We start from the raw sequence: 17,754 nt of genomic DNA, 5'->3' as shown, positions 1-17,754 counted from the left end.
TAAATTGTTCTGAAGGCTTGGATTCATTATGTTTCACTGCTACATCATCAGTACTTGCGATCCTGGCTTCTTCCCCAGATACTGAGGGTTGGTGGGTAACACAGCTGACTTTATCACAGGTCCTTTGTGCTTTCTGCACCCATTTTTCAAAAATGAGATGTCTTTTGATCAGTCTGAAATGGAAGACTGGCTGCCATCTTAGTCAGCTAGGACTGCTCAGAGTGCCTGAGGGCCATCCTAAAATGTTCTGCCTGTCTGTACCTGCGGTAATTCTGTTATCACCATTTGCCTTCCCATACAGTACTGGAAAACAGCCAGTGTAAAATCTTTTTCCTTCAGGTCAGTCGTTCAGAGCAGTGGCAGGTTGTTAGCGTGGGAGCTGAGACAGCATTGCTATACGAATGTATCACGCAGGGTCTTCAGTTTTGCTGGAGTCGCCCTCTGTAACGTGGAGGTGTGACGGAGTCTTACCTTTTAAGGGAAGGATAAAGGCCACATTTTTCTAAGCTAGTGGTGCAGCATGGTTAAAATTCCTCAGCTTCTGGAATGGTTCTTTTTGATTTCAAGTCAACTGTTCATCCACAGCAAAGTCTCAGCTGTTGTGTGGGATAGCTACAACCGAATTCTTTTCAAGAATTTCTGTAGTAGTTCCTACACGATTTGAATTGTAAGGAACTCCTCTGTGGTTAGTTACTGTTGGCATGGACTCATTTATAGAAGATGGGTCAGACCTTAACATTGCCTGGCTCCTCTCACGCGCATGTCACCCTTAAAACGAGGGTGGGCTTAGCTCTGGCTTTTAAGACAACCAAAACCATGTCTGTGGGAACTGATGACATTGTCACCATACCCAGGGAGACCGCTGCCTGCTCCAAAGCTGGAGGACAGCATTACCCATGCAGTGACCTCTTGATCCTTATCACAGCCCCTCACTTTCGGACAAGAAGCATCGTTCCCTCCAGCTGTTACTTGTACAGACTTTCAGTAGCCAAGTGGAGAGAGTATGAATTTGGGCAAGAAAAGCCCAGTTAGGCCCGTTACAGCAGATACCCAGGGAGACCGCTGCCTGCTCCAAAGCTGGAGGACAGCATTACCCATGCAGTGACCTCTTGATCCTTATCACAGCCCCTCACTTTCGGACAAGAAGCATCGTTCCCTCCAGCTGTTACTTGTACAGACTTTCAGTAGCCAAGTGGAGAGAGTATGAATTTGGGGAAGAAAAGCCCAGTTAGGCCCGTTACAGCAGCTGTACATCTTACACTGAACACCATCATCCCTATTATGGAAGAAAAGCTGCTATCCCTGCCACAAACCGTAACAGCCAGAGCCCCAGCCAGCAAAGGCTGTGCTTGCTTTTTTTTTTTTTTAAGAAGGCTTTACTAAGCTGGTTGTGCTGTCCTGCCTGGGAAAGTCTGCACAGGAGATGTGCAAGCATTTCAAATTTCCCTTGCTTTCCTAGATCTGTCGCCTCCACTGTCTTAATATTCAACAGTTTGTACGTCTGTGAACAGTAGGATGAAGGTCCCTAAACCACAAGTGATACCACCCCACATGACCCCCTGGTCTGGGTCCCCTGCATTCACCCTTCCTGAAACAGAAGGGTCACCAGGAACTCCCAGTGGTTCCACAGTGTGGGGAGACCAATTAAGTACAGCAGGACAGTACTGACTTGCACTATTTTTATTAGCGGTATGACACAACACTTGCATACACTGAAAAGTATACAAGACTGCCTCGTTACTCTGCACCGCTAAGATAGACCATCTTCTCTATCCCCTTCCATTACACAGCTCAAGAGAAGACTTCCTACCCCCCGACCTCCTGTTTTCCAGACTGAACAAACCCCACCATCTATCCCCATGGCTCCTATGCTCTAACCTCCTGATCATCTTGGGGGCCTCCACTGGACTTCTTCCCATACATATCTTGTCTGGTCAGTCTGGGAAGCGCTGAACAGAGAGGAGGGATTGCTCTCCTTGCCCCTGCTCAGCTGTGCTCTTCTAATGGAGCCCAGGATGACCCCATCAGCAAAGCTGATTCTGCAAAGCTGCTTCGCAACCAGTCTGTGCCCAGGCTGCACAACTGCATCAAGTGAATTCGGTACCCACTGCAGGACTGCACATTTGCCTTGTTTGGACTGGGTGAGGTTCCTGTCCGGCCCTCAATTCATGTTCACTGCCTTGTTGATTTCAGGAAATAGAACATAAACATCCTGTTATTCATAGATCAGTTTGAAACAGTTTTATAATAGATAGAGAAACCCTCACAAAAACATGGTGATATATTACAGTGCAATGTTAAAATCTCTTCGCATCAAAATTCATCTTCCATTATTCATTTCATTCATGGTTTTTCATCTTTTTATTGGGCTACATTAGGACAGCAGGCATTTTTATCATAACTTCCAACTCAACTGCACAGACAGTGAAATCTTGCTGCAGCTTTAATCTCCCCATTGGTTAACATTTCATTCCAGTCCTTTTAAGCTGTTGCTGGCTCATACAATTTCTCTAGGTAACTAATACTTCTGAGCTCTTTTAAACTCTACTGCAACTTAAACACAATCCACACTGTTGTTTTTTCTTTAAACATAAACCCCACCACTTTCCTATCTTTTGTCACGTATTTTAGTGCTTGAAAATACCTTCTTACTCATTTCATTTAACTCGAAGGCTTGTTTTATGTCCAAAACCAATCATTTAACCAAGGAGCAGCCTTCTAATATATCATTTACTCTGATCCCTGTTCTGGCGTGTACAAACTTCAATTCTTTTAGCAACGCCATTTCCCAGTACTAGTATTGGAGGTCCGGAAAAAATCTGCTTCCAGAACAGCCTAGATAAAAAGGGAGTCAAGACCTCAGTTACACATCAAAGTTGGCCAACATCAGCTTCACTGTGAAATGCTCGACTTTGCTTAACACTGGGTAGGTACCACCACCTCTGCCGGAGGCTGACGACAGTAACGTCACAAAAGCTGTAACTCGTCTCCTCATACAGGAAAAGGCATCTTGAACATCACAAGCAGACATCGTATTCAGACTCTTCTGATGGGTCTTTTCCAATCCGGGGTGCTGGTGGGGGACACACCACCTCCATGCTGGTCCCCTTCCCACCATTTCAAACAGCCCTATTCCCTCAGGCCTCACAGGGCAGACCTGTCTACAAGCAGAAAGAAAACAGCTAAGTGAGAGCAATCGATTCATCCCTCTCCCCCGTTCAGCTAGGTGCTACAGATTTAGTTACTATTTTACTAGATGAACAGCATTATTCTTGTGCCCAGGAGCATAGAGAGCAATGAAGAAACAAAGAACACCTGTTAAGCACAAAAGTAATACAAAGAGACTGATAACGGAGCGCAAAGGAACCAGATTACATCACAAGAATCACAATCACTGTTAAGCGCTCTGACGAGTGACAACACGATTATATTCTCACCCGCGGTGGTCCTTGTAATTCCAACTTGAAAGGCAGCATTTTGTACACAGTCACGGTATAGCAGAAAGCCATCTTCAGTTCCAAGGGTGCATAGCCACCAGCGGTTTTCACTGAAACCTAATGCAATGGAGAACATTTTCAGGAAATAAATACGATTCAGGCTGAGGAGTTACAAGAGATACTTAAGTGATAACTTCCTTGAAAACGTACTTTTGTAATCAAAGTACAGCAAACAACAAGATTCAAATAGCAGACTACAGAGCAATGCATTAGCAAGTACAGCTGGATAAAGACCTGGGGAATGCTAACGCTTTCCCACCCAGCCCTTCCAGGAGGTTACCGGGAATTCTCTACCACTATTCAGGAACCCCAGCAGCAGGCAGCCTGACAGAACATTTTGACCTCACTACAAATTAAATTGGAGCCCAGCGCATTTTCTGGTAGAACTGTATGCAAATGTATTTCAGAGTTGAAGAAGGGAATGCAACGGCACACCGAGGCCAGCTCTCGTAACTACAAAATGCTGCTCAGCAACAAGTTAAGGAAGAGCAAACTGAGCAGGTGTAACTTTTTCTTATGTGACTGATTCGGCTTGCTCTCACAGTCTTTTGCAACTTTTTCAGTTTGCTGTTGCACACTCTACCCCAAATACAATGCAATCCACTCTTTTTTATCTCATCGTCCCTCAATTTTTAACGCGATTTAATTAGGCCATTAGGCTTCGTCAGCCAGGTTCACGCTGCAATGTGAAGTGCACACACACAAATGAATAATGGGAAGAGAGAAAGGATTTTATCGCTCCACTGAGATAAGGAGTCATTATTTAGCCAGTCAAAGAAACACTTGTATCTCCAAGGAACCTTGGCCATCCGCACTTCCCTTCACAGGAAGGAAACTAAGTTGAGGACAGAAAAATTCCGAGACGCCTGGGAAACCTGCCAAACGCCGAGGCTCCCAAATGGCTCTTTTGCACAGGGGCAGTGTGATACATAAGGACAAGCAAGAAGGCTGAATTCCCAACAGCTACATGGTCAAGACAAAACGTCAGCTAGATAGAAAAATCTCGAGTCAAACTTTGAAAAAATTAATGAAGTGTTTTTTCTGTTACTACTATTATTTTTCTGATAAAAGAGTTTTAACTGTATTGTCTTTTTTAGATTTTTTTGAGTAAATGCTTGTAGCTTGCATATTTCCATGGCCTGGTGTATATTACACATTATTGTGTGATTGTATTATGATTCTATTGTGATTTTACCACAACTAGAAAATAAGAGGGAACTCCTTAAAGGGCAAGGCAAAACCACGAAACAAGGCCTGTGGGAAAATCAGTTTTCCCACCTCCTCAGTGCCCCCCCTTCAATGTCTAATAGGTAACAGCATCCAGGCTAAGGAACACTTAAACTGGACACAAGTTAAGTGCGTTGGGCCTGATGGGAGGCAGCCACGAGCGCTGACGGAGCTGGCTGATGGTATGTGAGGCCGCTCTCTTATCCCTGAAAGGGCACGGCAATTGGGAGAGGTGTGTGAGGACTAGAGGACAGCAAATGTCACTCCGATCTTCAAGAAGAGCAGGAAGGAGGACCCAGAGAACTACAGGCCCTGGGAACGTGACAGACCAGCTATTCCCGGAAACCATTACCAGACCAAGCAGGGCAAGAAGGTAACTGGGAGTAGTCAGCATGGATTTACAAAGGGGTCATTTGCAAATCCTTAAGGATCCTAATCTGATAGCCTCTATGATGAGGTGACCAGTTCAGTGGATATGGGGAGAGCAGTGGATATTGTCTTCCTTGATTTCAGGAAGGTTTCTGACACTGTCTGCCATATCGTCTTCATTGACAAGCAGATGAAGGACAGGCTAGGTAAGTGGACAATGAGGTGGACTGAAAACTGGCTGAACAGGTGGGCCCAGAAGGTTGTGATCAATGGCACAAAGTCCAGTTGGAGGCCAGTAAGTAGCAGAGTACCCCAGGCATCAGTACTGGGGCCAGTCCTTTTCCAACATCTTCATTTACGACCTGGATGACACAACGCACCCTCAGCAAGTTTGCAGGCGATACAAAGCTGAGAGGAGTGGCTCATACACCAGAGGGTCATGCTGCCATCCAGAGGGACCTCAACAGGCTGGAAAAATGGGCCCACAGGATCTCAAAGTTCAACAGAGGGAAATGCCAAATCCTGCACCTGGGGAGGAATAATCCCAGGCACCAGGACAGGCTGGAGGCCAACTGGCTGGAAAGCAACTTTGCAGATAAGGACCTGGGGGTCTTGGTGAACTCCAAGAACCACCATGAGCGAAGAATGTGACCTGGCCACAAAGGCGGCCAATGGCATCCTGCACTGCATTACAAAGAAAGTTGCCAGCAGATGGGAGAAAGATGATCCTTCCCCTCTACTCGGCACTGGTGAGATACCTGGAGTGTTGTGTCCTGTGTTGGGCTCCCCAGTACAAGAGTGAATGGAAAACAGCTGAGGGACTGGACCATCTTTCATGTTACAAAAGGCTGAAAGAGCTGAGACTGTTCAGCCTGGAGAAGGCAGGGTGAAATCTTATAAATATTTATGAACGTCTAACAAGAGGGTATAAGGGTATAAAGATGACAGAGACACAGCCTTCCCAGTGGTGCCCAGGGACAGGACCAGAAGCAGTGGGCACAAACTGGAACACGGGAGGTTCCCTCTGAACATCAAGAAACTTTTACTTTGAGGGTGACCGAGCTCTGGTACAGGTTGCCCAGGGAGGTTGTGGAGTCTCCATTCCTTGGAGACCAAACCCAAACAGACATAGTCCTGGGCAACCTGCTCTACCTGACATCCTGCTTTGAGCAGGGGGTTGGATTATATGATCTCCACAGCACCCTTCCAACCTCAGATATTCTGGGATTCTGTGAAAAGCCTGCCCCAATTTCAGCTGCAGACGTGAGATGGGAGTTCACACTGCAGGGCTCAGGAAAGAAGTCATTTCCAGTAGCAACGGTAACTACCAGACTGTCTGACATACAGCACTTTACTGAGGTGACCTGAACACTAGGGAGGGGGGCAGGGCTCCAACTCTTCATCTGAAGCATGCACAGAGAAAATTTTTTCTTTGGAACAATCTTCTACAAAGCAATGCTATCTAAGTGAAGGATGCAACAAGGCATAGCAGGTAGAGGGTAAAAGGTAGGGGAAAAAAAAAAAGGAGACAGAGCTTCCATGGAGAGTATGCTAGGATTCTGCCTGTCTTGGGTAGAAATTTTGAACTATTTCAGTCTTGGAAATCAAAGACCACATGGGCAATTTTTCAGTATTAGTTATAACTCACAGTACAGTTTGAGCTGTATTACTGCAGAAAGATTTCTTCTCTCATGTTGCCCTTTCCATGCTTTTTACAGAATGACAAAGGACCCCATTATGCTTATATTTCCCATGCAAGTCTCTGAAGTTTTACTGCTTACTTCCCACACTTAATTTACCAGCTGACTTGGAAATCAGTAAAAGGACCCCTCTAATTAGCAATAAATCATATCAACTACTACTATAGGATCACAGAATGGTTTGGGTTGGAAGGGACCTTTGAAGATCATCTAGCCCAACCCTCCTGCCACGGGCAGGGACATCTCTCACATGTCATTAATAAATAGCTCTCTATATATCTTGTTCTATAGATACCTAGTTCTCTGTTTACTATTAACACAACTATAGAGACAACTCTGAGTACATTTACTAGGCCAAATGAACACCGGAGAGAACTAACCCAAATTCTTCTTGCTTCATCAGTAGAACTTGCACATCTCAGTCAAATTCCATCAGTGGATTTTTACTTTATAAAAGCAACTGGTATTTTGGAATTTCAGAACTACCAGAACTACTGAACCAAGCTGCATAAATCTCCCTTTAAAACCTTCGTATCTGTCAGTCCTACAGAGATGCTTCCAACACCCAGGGTAGATGACACTACATACCTATGTGTACGCAAATGAACTCTACCCCAGGTTTTACAGCGTACATGGCCACAGCCTTCCAGACCAAAGCCTACTGGCTAATCCCGAGGAGGGAATCGGAAACTACAATGTTGATCGTACAAACTGGATTCTGAGTGCAATGTATCAATAACATCCAGTAGCTCAGACAAGGCATCATATTAATGTGGCACTATGGGTTTTGGATGTAAGACGCATTATGACTAGCCAGATTTTGAGCTGTCTGCAAGAGGCTGTGTAAATATACTTCAAGTCCTTTAAAAACATGTTAACATATGACAGGAATTATGCAAGGAATTACATTACCTGAAAGCAAGTATCAGCTGAAGTGTAGGGGCAGAACTACTCTACATCAAATCGCAAATGTGAACAAAAAGAGGGCTCCTAATTTCAGTAATTGCTGAATAAAGCCAAATATCCTAATACATACCTCGTACTAACACTTGGTTTAGGCTTCCCTTTTGTATGCATAAGATAGCAGAAGGATTCTGCACAAGCCAGTCTTCATCTGCATTTTAAGATTTTAATAGTAACCTAAAAAATAAAGAGACAGTAAATAACTGCAACACTTCAAACAAACTAGAAAATACAGTAGCATCTCTTTTCAAATACCCGTAAGTGTAATATGGAGAAATAAACCGTAGTAAAATGTCACATTACCAGAAAAAAAATCCATTTATTCTCTACCCATTCTTACCAGTTAGTTGTTACTACACAGACTTCTCTAAAGATTTTAAATTTAATTTTACTACCTCAGCACTTAAAAAACAGCTGTTCCAAGAACATTAACAAGTTCCTAGATTTTCATACTTCTGCTTGGATTAGGTGCAGTTCCGCTCCAAAGAGCCCTAAGTAATTTCTCTTTGGAGGGTTTTTAAAACACACGTATCAAACACAACACTGTCTTCTTCTAGGCCTGCCAATGCACGTGGCCAAAGTGACATTTCAACCTTCTCATATTACTGCCACTACAATAATTAGGATCCCTGCACACAACACAGTTATTAATGAAATTGGAGAACTAACTGCTCTCACTGTAGCTGTACTGAGGGTACGGAACCAGAAATACAGTCTCCTCCCTGTTCTGCAGCCTGCTGCGATACAGACACTTAACAGATGCTTTAAAGGGGCAAAGCTATATATGAAAATAATACAACTGAACTGGAGTAAAATATTGTCCTACTTTATAACAACATCTCAGAACAGAACTGCATACAAGTCTCATTAAAATATATTTTAATACTAAAAGCATTAGAAATTGATGCAACAGTTTAAGACTTTTGTAATTTCAAAACTTCTGCAATAGATCTGCTTGCATTTGCAGTAAGTGCAGTTGGAAGAACAAACAGCAAGTCAGAGTATAATTTTATTCCTGTTCCAATTATTAATTCATAATTAAAATTATAATTATATTTAGAAAGGCCTAAATAATAATTGAAAGCATTACTAAGAGCATTCATCCTGAACTCTGTGTGTCTTCTTCCAGAGTCCACACGCAAAATAATTACCCAAAGTGTTTAAAATGCAACAGCTCCCTGCCCTAGTCATTCAGGCTTCAAAACAGCTCTCACCCATACGCACACACTCCCCTCCCCCTCCACCCCCCCCAAAATCACCTCTTCTCCACAAATGCCTGATTTAAAATAACATGCGAGTACTGCAATGTTTGATAGGTTTAACATAATCCATTATTCAGGCTGGGAAAGCAGACATAGAAACATGTTGCAGAGCCAAGGAGCCCTAAAGAAATCTCTGAATAGAAGAAGTCTGCCTGGAAAGTCCCCGATTACAGCAACACAAGGGGATGAAGAACTCTGTATGCTCACAGATAAAGACTTCTGAAAACAATTTACCAACATCCTGAGGTCCTGTTTGATGATCAGAAAACTTAGCACACCCTGCAAATATTTGTTACAGAAAGAATTACTCTGGAAAGCCACACACAAGTTGCACCTTTCAGGCTAGCTTCACTTCAGGAACAGCCCCAAAAAGCAACTCAGAAGTGACATATCTGCAAATTACAACACACAACCACAAACATATACAATAAAGGTAACATTTACCTTATCAGGTACAGCTGAAAAACAGCTGAGGCTAGCAGCTCAGAATAAATACCATTTCAAAGTTGGCACAATTTAATGTCTGAGTCCTATAAAAAGTGCTGTTAATTCCTCAATCCCCCCCGGTGCAGCTTGCTATATATCAAGTTTCAAAAGTTCTGTTACCTATTCCATAACACAGACATTCAGGAAGATGGATACTTTCTTCCTAAAGCAGGTATGACAGAGCACAGCCCACTAACCCTTTATAACTAGAGCTATAATTATGCAAGTGCTAGTATTAAAATCATTTAGCAGGTCAAACACAACTGATGACTGTCAGCCTCGGGGACCAGGCTGGAATTGTCATCTGGACAAATATTAGTGTCCTGGGACATTACCTCCACATGGTCAAACTAATCCAGCTATTGATAAGTATGTACCCATCTTAAAGGGAAGCTACAAACTGCACATCTTTCAGTGTGTATTTTAATATTATGAAAAAAACATAATAATTAGGCTTTTCTTCCTGTCTTCCCGTCTACAAACAGGAAGGCTAAGTCCTCCAAAGGCCCAACACAGTCTCTCCAGTTATCGTAAGAGCCAGCGTGTGTTACCTTCTCCTTCTTGGCCACCCAGATTTACTGAGGAGAAAGCAGTGAGCCAGATTCTTGGCAACTAGTAGATACTAGTGACAAAACTGTAGCCAAATAAATCTGGTATGTTTTTGAAGACAACCCCTAAAACCAGCCAGTAAGACCATATGGTAGTGTTACAAATTGATCATTTACCATAACTCAAATACTTACAAAGTGATTATATAGTGTGTGGGTTTAATTTTTTATTTTTTTTTTTAAACAGTATGTCTCTGCCTCTGCACTACTTCTTCAGGATTCTCTCTCTACAGGAAATTACGATCATTTCAACCTCTACCCCATGTAAGAGACTTTATGATTAACAGTAATTACTTTGTTAGACCTGAACGTGTCCTGGCAGCTAGTGCTGAGAAAAGGGATTTGTAAGAGCGAGCAGGAGCACAGCAAATAGTTATTTTTAAAGTAACACTCTGAATCATCTTAATTCATATGATAAAGCTTTTCTTTAAATTAAAGCTCAAAGTGGGTATGGTGCCAAGCGAAATGAATCTGAACTACTCTAAAAGGCTAACAGCACGATAAACATGCCTATTCTGAAGAGAACAGATACATCACACACAAACTGAGCGATACTGTGCATATATTGTGCCATTCATTATCAAGGAAAATTGAAAACCAGCTCCTCGGTACAACCTACCTCAAGTAACACGTATTCAGCTTAACAGAGTACTCTCCACTACCGTCTTCCAATACTGAATCGTGATGTGAGACAAGCTCCAAGCTGCCACAGCAGCATACCAAGCAGAAACAGCCACGACAATCTACAACACTGAAGGACATTTTACATTTACCTTGCACACTGATGCTATGCAGCTTCACTGGCTTGACCGACAGAAAAGGTTGTTGTTGTTTTTATTTAACAGGATTTTTGGTGGCTACTGTAACAAAGAGCTTCCCCCCTATATTTCCCGCCATTTCCCCCTTTATTTTAAGTCTACTTTAAAAATTACCTAGCAACACAGAACAGCAGCATGGGTAAATTTTGACTTCCACTGAAGTGGACCATACGACATTTTGCACCAGCAGGCATAGGTATCATTCTGAGAGTAGCAAAGCCACTATCCATCACACAGAAAGGAAGCACTCCAATGCCGAGCTGTTCTCAGGAAAACACACAATCCCTTGTGGCCATTTATTTGGGGTTTCCAAAGGGAACCCGAGATGATCCGCAGAGCTGTGTTCATGTTTGCATTTGTTCAGGTTTACCTATCAAAAGGTAACAGATAAAAATGTTGGCTGCTGATATACTAACAGAAGATACAGTGCTAGACATTTTTAAATGGTCAAGCAATCTTTTCCTCCCCATTCTTCTCTTAGTTTTTACTCACGTCTGGCCAAACCCGCTCTCCTTATCATGAGTAGCCTCTGCTGAGGACAAAAGCACACATTTGCAACAAAAAAACCATCAGAGAGTAAATCAGTTGTCACCCTGGCATCACTGCATGGCTGCCAGTGATTACAGGAGACAAACTGCATCATAACCTGTCCCAATCTTATGTTCCCCAAATTCTTTCCGTAAGAGCATATACTTGCAGACAGCTAGAAGCAAGTAAGTATTTAAAGGAAAAAGTGAACATTACCAAATTAAGGCTCAAAAGGAAAATTAAGTTCCTAGAAACAAAAGAGCAAATACTACTTGAACTGAGCCAGCAAGGTATTCAATTTCCTTGACAAGACTATTAAAAACATTTTACATCTCTTTCAGTTTTCAGTTTCTAAGGTATAGTGTATCTGAAGTTAGCACCTCACATGGAATGAGGAATGTGAATGTAGTAATATTCCTCTTCTGGAATCAGATTTCAAAAAAGAAAAAATGGTGGCAGTTACTAGTGACTAGGTAACAAACCCGTACCAGTGACAATACTATGATCAAAGAACATTTATTTTTTTTGTTCTGCCTGGATTGCGAAACTTCACTCATACAGAAGTTAAACTATTTCTTCAGTATTTGGGGAATGATAAGCATGTCTGAAAAGATTTAAACAGAAAGGACAAAGATTTCATCTGTGCAGCTTAAGCAAGGTCTGAATTTGAAGATACTGAAATTTATAAGTACTTTGTAAATTTAATTAAAATTGTTCATTTGCGAGTCATTATGTTCCTAGATGTAAGACCGTGCATTTAATACAGAAGGAGGATCCTTTTTTTTTTGTAAAAAAGATTCTCTACAATTTCAAAGAAGTTTGGATTTGATCAGTAGAAGGGAATGAAGTCTCTAGTTTCTTAATGTCACTCAGGCTTCTATTGCACAGTATAATTAAAGTGTTATGTTTTTATATATATTTTATATATAAATACATACATTATATTTTTGCAAAATTTTGTGAACTGTGAGGCTGTGGTTATACAAAGTCATTAAAATAATCCTATACGAAATAGCAACTCAATCCTGTATTTTTGAATACAGCCCCCTCCCCTATATCGCTCACTAACATTCCCATGTCCAGTTGAGGAATCTGCAGCACCAGAATAGCTGGCTAATCAGACAGTGATTTTCATAATTATCCATTCTACGTATGTTGTCATTAATGCAGCAGAAATGTCTTCAGATGTTCTGATTTCTATTGTCAATGATTGTGTTCATGCTGAGCAGCCTGGAAAAACATCCAGGTAACAGTATCATTTTCTCCATTCAGACTCACGTGCCCTTTTACATGGATGCAAAGTTCCTGAGCATTTTGTGATACTTTACCTTACCATGAACAGCTAAGAAGTACAAAAATGTTGAAGGAGCAAGGGAATAACCTTTAACCCTCATCATCTCTTTCACCTAGAAGTAATGATGTATAAATGTGACTTCACCAATTAACAAGAGAACTTAAGAAACCTGACATATCAAAAGTGTCTGAAACCATTGCATCACTCAGCATTGGAAGTTAGTTAAAACTTCATGAGCTTGTTTTATGTCAGGTTCTAGAAATTCTGAGTGATTTCACCTATCACAGAAACTTATGGCTTGTTTACATACAGAGTTTGAAACAAATTTAGAAGTTTGCTGTAAACTAGATATTATAGTTAAACCAGCACAGCTAGCCTACAGTTAAGTAGTATCAGTACTGCTCTACTACTTTAACAGAAGTCAGGACATCATTGTGCTACATGCTGTGCAAACAAGTTTACAATTATGCAATCTGAGATGACAGAACCACTAAGAAAATTTTAGAGACATTTGTATCAATTTAGCTTGATTTCAAAATAATTTAAATTGTTTTAAAGTAGCAAAAACATGTCTAGCCTAAGAGTTTTCTCAGACTTTATAGTTTTAAGACTACAGAAAATCAGCATAAACTTTGTATTATAGCAAAATACTTATATATAGTTGAGATGTGATGACCTCACTAGTTTGAGGATATTTTGGATCTTCCAAAAACTAGGGGGGAATCTAGTTTCAAGGGAAACGTCCTAGATTGTGCATAACCCAACTTTCTCTAATTTAAAAAACCAGCATTGCTAAGGAATTGTGAAACTCACTGATAACACAGTGCATTTACTTCTGAAGTGTTAGCAATGCCGCTTTACACAACTTCATACAACACTCCCCATTCCCTCCTGTAGGATTCCTTACCTGTCATTTTTGCAGCAGGTGCCAAGTTAGGCCAGTGTCCTAACCTCGTCTTCCAAAATAATGACAGCAGAATTGATTATCTTTGTGGGGCTAAAATCTCTGAAGCCATAAGACTGTGCTGGGGGGAAAGGGCAGGGCAAGCTGTGGTCGCACCGTCCTTATAAAGAGCAACAACTCAAGAGTCACTCAAAGAGCTTTCATCTTTGAAGTGCTTCATTTGAAAATGTAAAATTTAACAATACTAAGCATTACATACATCTATATTGAAATGACACCTACTAAGGAACCATTCAAATACCTAAGCATGTAATAGGCTTTTAATGTTAATTCATATAAAGTTCAATAAAGTCAAAGCTTTATTTAGATGACAGAATCACAGAAGGATTAATATTGGAAGGGACCTCTAGAGATCATCTGGTCCAATCCCCCCTTGCTCAAGCAGGGCCACCTAGAGCTGGCTGCCCAGGACTGGGTCCAGACAGCTTTTGGTATCTCCAAGGACGGAGACTCCACAACCTCTCTGGGCAACCTGTGCCAGTGCTCGGTCACTCTCACAGTAAAAATGTGTTTCCTGATTTCAGAGGAAACCTCCTGTGTTTCAGTTTGTGCCCATTGCCTCTGGTCCTGTCAAAAGATTTGGTAATTTATTATGCAATTAAGTAATTTCCTTCCTATGCTAACTGCTGGGTGGCAATTTTTATCTCTGACTACTTCATGACAAATACAGAACACCAACTTCTAGCTTCCACCATAATAAAGCCATATTTGGTAGAAAAAAGAAAATCTTACATTAGATTTGAAATACACAGGAAATGGAATCCGTATTTCAAGACAAAGACAACAGAACAGCATTACAAACTGCAAGGTATCCTGCAAATGTTTTATCATATATTGGTCCACTGACATAAAGACTTACCTGCTGATGAAAAAAACACAAAGCAATGTTGAATAAAGGTACCATTTCTCATGAAAACTTGTGTTTTGTAGAGATGAAGGTATTTACAGATCTTTTTCAATATGACATAACTAGTCCTTGCAACAAACCAAGCCTGTGCTTGGCCAGTCTAAACAGATTACTGTTCAGACCTGGGCTAAAAGTTGTGCATACCACCACCAAGGAACCTGTGAAAATTTTTAAGGCAAAACACGCAGTGAACTCAACCACATAAAACTGAAAAGGAGAGATTCCCTACTTGCTACTGTTGTACAAGCTTCATTGTCTGGCAAGCTGGGACTCGGACTTGGCTTTTTGTCCTTTACTTGCACAATTGGACATATTGCTGATGCTACACTAAGATTTACCTCAACTTTCTATTACCATTTTACTTTCCTTATTTTAGTAGAAGTGGCTACTACCTTAAGATAAAGTTATTGTTGCTACCCAAAGTGAAATAGCTTTCTAAGTGAATATCAAACATTAAAAAAAAGCATTAAGCCTCAGCTCTCATATACGTTGAGCTAAGGAAGCACCTGCTAACGTGTAATGAAGAGGACCAAAAAGCACAACATTAGGAATAATTTCAACTTTGAATAACAGATTTAACTATCAGGCATCTCAGTGTATGTTAGGAATACCATTAAAATGAACCCTTCCGCTACCTACCCCCCTTAAAAGACATTCCAGTTGGCTACAACTTTCTTCTCGAGAACAACAAAGGCCTTAATGATGAAACCACATTTGCACAGGACTAAGCCAACACCACATGGTAAGAAATAGGGAACTTCCTTTTGTTATCATCTTCTATACAAAGGCAGTCACAGTTGGCACCATATTCAAGACTAAAATATTTCGAATCAGAGGTTGACTGTTGGCACTGTTTTTCATCGTTGTTCTTTCAGATTTCAAGATGCAAGCTCATACTATAATTCTCACATTAAAAATATACATTTAAAAATAAGTTATCAAAATTATGTCAGGTGACAAATTTGTAAATAACACATTAATGAGAAAATGGTTATGAACACAGACTAGAACATAAAAGTTGTTACTTCAGTTACCTGTTTGTGACTTTTGATGTACATAAGGGAAAAACGTCCATTCTAAGACACTACAAACTATTTGCTATGTCTTGAAAAAGAAACTCCACATAAGCAAGCAGCAGCTTCTCCAATGAAGTCCGCGTTTCAAACCGAAGTTCTGCATACTGATGAATCAATTTCTTTGAAAGGTTAACAGAACATTTATCTGTGATCAGATTCTTCCACTACTTTTTACAGACCGTCCTCAAAGAGCTCAGAGTTTGCTCTCCTATTCTGCTCAACCTTGTTCTTGCCTTCTCGTAACTTTATTTCGATCTTATTTAAAAACCTATTTCAGTCAACTTACTTTCATTCTGAGCTCCGCAAAATCTCGCATCTGGTCAGCATCTGATTGCTGAGTATGCTCTGACAGGGTATATTTATGCACAAATTTTGAGTGATTCTAGTTTACACCACACTGTGAAAACTAAAATAAACGCAGATATCCAAATAGTTTAAAGATGAACCTCAGCACCTGGAGATAGAACCAGGTCTCCGCATCTTTATTACAAAATTAGGGAATCGGACTGAAATAATCATCCAACAGATTCATATCAAAGGAATTTGTGTTGTTGACAGTACAAGTGTAACCCGGTTGTTTTTTTTTTTTAATTTGTATATATTTATTAAGTCTCTACTGAAACTTGCTCAGATTGATACCTCATTGAGAATACCAGATTTGTAATTCATGAAAGGTAACATTTGGAAGCGCACTGCAATGACTGAAGAGGTGTAAACTAAGACAACTGTAGCCGGCAAGAGCAAATGCTGATTTAAGTGCTCCATGACTATACCACCCTCAACCCCCAACTGCAGTAGCTGCCACTGTGCAACTAGTATTTGCTAAGCAGAAGAGATGAAGACTTTGAAAAGCATCCTTGTAGCCATAAAGGAACTTCATTAACTGAGGCAGGTGAAGCAACTGCTGAAACAACCGGCACTACCGTATTCAAAGTCCTGGGAAGGTTATGACAGTCGTGTAGCTGTACACGTACCCAATCAGCAGACAAGCTACCTCAGGTGCTGACTGTTCAACTACTCAGATTTATCACTGTGGCAAGATAAATTATATTCTTCACAAACTTAAATCCTGATAGTCCTATTCTTGTTTTGTCACGATCAAGGCAAAGAGGACATTTTCCTGCAATAAAAGCAGGACCAGATTTGGGCAGCATTTGTTTTTAAGCAGGAGCTCTCTAAACTCATCTCTATTGGAAGCATCGGTACATTGTTATACATATTTGAACTTCAGTCCTTTCCCAGCACAATTTTGTCTTGTATATTTAGCCTTAATAAAGTTCCACCTCTAAGGTTATGTAGACAAAACCTAAAAATATGAGAAAATACAGCCAACTCCCCAATAACATTACTCTTCTCCATATCTTAATGAAACACAGGCTTTCAGACTTATTTTGTCCATTAAAGCATGTATTTTATTTGCATGTTTACACTGAACTAGTTTCATTTATAGCAGAACTCTGAAACAATATTTAAGAATTTTAGACGAAGTTTATCAAGAGTCATATTTGGGGTTTTTAGTTCTATGGTAGCTTCCAAATATTTAGAAGAAACAAACTGAAAGATGAGGTCAAACCACATCTTCATGCTTTTCCACATTTCTATCTCCCCATCTATAAATCCATGAAGAGCACTTATCTACTTTTACTTTTCCATGTTAGTATTTCCACACGCCTATGAGTCAAGAAAGGGTACCTATCAATTTTTTTAAGTTCTCATGTATTCTGTCACTTAATTATTGTATATTGATTTACACAAAAGAGAAACTTTAAAATTAAATTAATCCAGAATGAAGTCTTTTTTTTTTCCCCTCAGGAAGAGCCATAAATCCTTTTTAATGACACAACAGGTTAAGAATATATACATGATATTCATATACTAACAAAACATACGGAGAGGTACGTAATGACGTGCCAAATCATATAAAGAACTCTTTTTACCACGCATCTGACATCCGATTCTTTCCTTTAACCCATTTCCATCAAGTTTAGTATTACAACCCCCAAATAAAGTTTTATACAGCTCATCTCTTCCACGTCATCAGGAAAAGTTAAAGCC

General features: G+C 40.6%; 1 long non-coding RNA gene across 1 annotated transcript; it reads right to left on the bottom strand.

The window, feature by feature from the left end:
* Positions 1 to 2,188: 2,188 nt before the first annotated feature.
* On the bottom strand, positions 2,189 to 7,909 carry LOC103926394. Its single transcript, XR_664078.1, has 3 exons — positions 7,830 to 7,909; positions 3,438 to 3,554; positions 2,189 to 3,161 (listed from the first exon to the last, which is right to left on the bottom strand). It is a non-coding gene; the product is annotated as an uncharacterized LOC103926394 (long non-coding RNA).
* Positions 7,910 to 17,754: the final 9,845 nt, after the last annotated feature.

The sequence above is a fragment of the Pygoscelis adeliae genome, unplaced genomic scaffold, assembly GCF_000699105.1.
Source record: "Pygoscelis adeliae isolate BGI_AS28 unplaced genomic scaffold, ASM69910v1 Scaffold142, whole genome shotgun sequence".
NCBI classification, from domain to species: domain Eukaryota; kingdom Metazoa; phylum Chordata; class Aves; order Sphenisciformes; family Spheniscidae; genus Pygoscelis; species Pygoscelis adeliae.
Note: the sequence above shows the minus strand (reverse complement) of the source record. Positions and strands in the feature narration are given on the sequence as shown.